This window comes from Montipora capricornis, chromosome 8 (genome assembly GCF_036669925.1).
Source record: "Montipora capricornis isolate CH-2021 chromosome 8, ASM3666992v2, whole genome shotgun sequence".
Taxonomy (NCBI): Eukaryota; Metazoa; Cnidaria; class Anthozoa; order Scleractinia; family Acroporidae; genus Montipora; species Montipora capricornis.
In genome coordinates this window covers 23265047-23268726 of record NC_090890.1, presented here as the reverse complement: position 1 = coordinate 23268726, position 3680 = coordinate 23265047, and positions in this window count along the sequence as shown.

Genomic DNA, 3680 nt, shown 5'->3' with positions numbered 1-3680 from the left:
CAACACGAGTCACTTCAGTTTCTAACACCCTAATCAATTTTTGCAAAACCATTTTCTCCAGAGAAGGTTACAACATCGGGTGTCATTCACCTTGGTATTAGTGATCATTCTCTTTTCTTCTTGACACGTAAGGCCCACTACGACCGTAATGGTCCTCGCATGATTGAGACACGGCAATTTAAGCACTTCGACAGGAAAAAATTCTTAAGTGATCTCAACCAAATGCCATGGGCCAATGTCGATGCGCATTCTGACCCAAACGACATGTGGTGTAAATGGACAGAAATGTTTCTCAGCTGCGTTAATAAACACGAGCCACTAAAATCGGAAAGAGTCCCGTAAAAAATGATGCCCATGGATTACTGGTGATCTACTCTGTAAAGCCAGGGGAAGAAATTTCCTTAAAAACAAGGCAATCTCTTCCAATAATTCAGCCGCATGGGATCAATATAAGCGTGCTAGAAACCAGGTAAATAACGCAATTAAGCTCGCAAAGGAACTCTATGCTTCTGACAACCTAGAGACTAATAAAAGTAATTTGCGCAAAACATGGAACCTAATTAACGAGCTAACCTCACGTAACAGGGGCAGGAAGTCCAATATCTTGGAGATCAAAGCTGACTATAAAATTGTTAGTAATCCGGTTGATGTAGCAGAAACTATTGACGAACACTTTCCAAATATTGCACTAGTTCTAGCAGAAGATATTCCTGCTGTATATGTAAATCCTGAATTTTATATGGAGACCACTGATAAATCGTTTTTTCTGCAAACTCCGAGTATCGATATCGTATTAAACTGTTAAAGACGGCTGCCGGTATTATCGCACCTTCGCCGCTTACCGCCATATTTTCTAAGTCCATCCTCACTGGGATATACCCAAGCGAATGGAAAACGGCCAAAGTAAATCCAGTTTTTAAAACGGGTATTAAATCGGATCCCAACAATTATAGGCCAATTTCTGTAATTCCGATAGTTTCTAAAGTTTTTGAAAAAATTGTTTACAACCAACTCTACCATTATCTAAAGTCTAACACTTCTTACAATATTACTACCTACAATATTTACATTACTTACAACACTTACGTCACTGGGAACATTACTTACAGTACAATCGTTACTTACATTACGATTACAAACACTACAAATATTACAGATACTTTGCCTAGACAACGTTTTTTCCTTCCCTTTCAACAACATTTTTAGTCGGGTCGGTTTTTCACATGACGGCTCGTCACGAACTAGACGGGTCGTCACCGCCTCCAGTATCTTCACAAATACACGATTTTTTTTTAAGCCCCTCACCACCTGACATTTCCAAAAGTCGGGTCGACTTTTCACATGACGGCTCGTCATGGACTAGACCAGGGGCCCGTTTCTCAAAAGTCCCGAAACTTTACGGGCCGTTTTCGGGTGTCACAATTCCCTTTGTATCTCAAGAACGGAGAGAATTTAATACCTCAAACTTCACAGTTATTTTCCTTTTTGTTGCCTTGAAAACATGTTAAAAGATCAGCTTTCCAAAACAAGCGGTTGGCAATTTCACAAATGGCTTTTCGGGCCCGAAAAGTTTTCGGGACTTTCGAGAAACGGGCCCCAGGGCGGAAAGAGACCGGGCGGTGAAACGAGCGGGTCCGAGCAAAAAGGTGTGATGCAGTAGACTGGGGTCTACTAAAAAGCCTTTTCAAAATGGCGGCAAGTGTTGAGATCGGCGACTCACTCGAAGAATTGGAAGAATTGTTTTTACAGGACATCACAGACGACTTTTTTGATTTGAACTAGGAAAAAAATCCTTCAGATGTTCCAGACACATAGCTGATGTTAATGTAACAAACATTTTCCCTCTGTTTTTGATTGGTTCTCTCCTATAACCTATGGCATTTAGGTAAATCCAAGTGTTTTGATTGGTGCTTTCTTGTTCAGGACTTTGCCATACAAGCCATTTCCATGGAAAAGGTTAAAAGCCATGGTTTTTTTTTTTTCACATTTTGTTTATATTTTGGTGAGTATTTGTTTCTTGAATTTGTGGCTTTTCAAAAACAAAAATTACACAGCATATGACCGCTTCCAAAGAGATGGTCGGCATAGAAAATCCCAACCAAGAAAGAACCAATCACAAGGCTTGCATTTACCTCAAAACTACCTTACCACAGGAGGTCACAGGAGGAAAAGCCGGCATGGCAAGCAACCCCCCACCCTTAGCTCAAGCTCTAGATCTGCCACTGATTACCACAATATTTTCTGTAGTTGAATGATAATTGAGCTAATTATGTGCCTTACTGTGAGTACAACAGTTATGCAAAGTTTAATTATGGCTTTAGAAATCAGTCATGTTCAGACAAATTATTGGCACAGGATTTGGGTAAAATGTTGTTTATTGTCATTATTGAGAGCTTACTGAACACAGGCTGACCAGAGTGCACCTCAGGCTAAATGACATACCATCGTAGCTTACTAGTTAGTATGACGAGTTGTGTAGTTAGTGTCAAGAGAATTTGGTAAGCCTATTTATGGTTAGCTCTCACAAGCAGAAATGATAACATGCTATTTTCAAAACAAAATAGAAAATAGAGCTAAATATTGTTACCTATTACCATTAATTATCTGAAAATAAAAGTCCTGCCTTCCACATTGTGTGACATTGCAAATCTTCTAATTTGCATAATCTAAAAAAATAATTTAAACTGGAAAAATGAGACAAGATATTACAAAGTCATAAATGCTATCGCCCTCATTTTTTAAATGACCTTTACAAAAGAGTGATAAAAGTAATTTTTGGGATTATAGGGTCTATAACTCAATCACTAAGACTGGAATTTTGCCGAGTTGTGAAGCATTTGAATCAAAAACTCTCTGAGGGGAGTCTGAATGTCTGGCAAAAACATCTACTTTGTGTACGAAATACAGATGACATAAAATAATGGAAACAGGCGACAAGAAACAATATCGCACCAAAATATAATGTCTTGCAAACAGTGGTTAAACAATAATTATTATGTTACCATTTGTGTCTGGTGCCCCAAGAAGTAGCCATATTAAATTAAAGATGAACTGTCCAACTTAAAGTAAGATTGGTTATTTAATAGTAATACATAGCAACCTAGCAACCTTTGTAGCTTTCTTAATTGTTGTTGATAGAAGAATCCTCCTTACAAGAAGGGGTTTCTCTCCACTAACTAAAACATTCACTAATTAGCAGATAGTTTGAGGGGAATACTGTGGGTGAATGGTGAATGAGGGGAATACTGTTGGTGAATGGTGAGGCTTTGTCTGTAGAATGAGGGGGAGAAATTTACAAACTCAAGCAAACTCTCAACCCCAAAATAAGGTCAACAAATGAAACAAACTCTGGGTGAAATTAAAAACTTTGATCACAGAAACAGCCAGATAGTACATGTATGAAAAACTGAATCACGTAGGAGGGATTAACAAATACTTGACCCTGAAAATTATTCAGCAGAAGTGGCCGGCTTGGTGGTGATGTGTTCAAAAAGGCTTGTGGTGTATGAGGCCACCTAAGCAGAAACAGCCACAAGTCAAAAAGGGACCTTGCCGAGTGCTGGAATATGTATGTTCTGTTGTTTCGTTGATTGTTTCATTGGCCCTGAAAAGCCCCTATGGGGAGCGGTCAATTAAGTATGTATTGCACGGTGTGTATGTATACTCAGTAGATTAAGGCC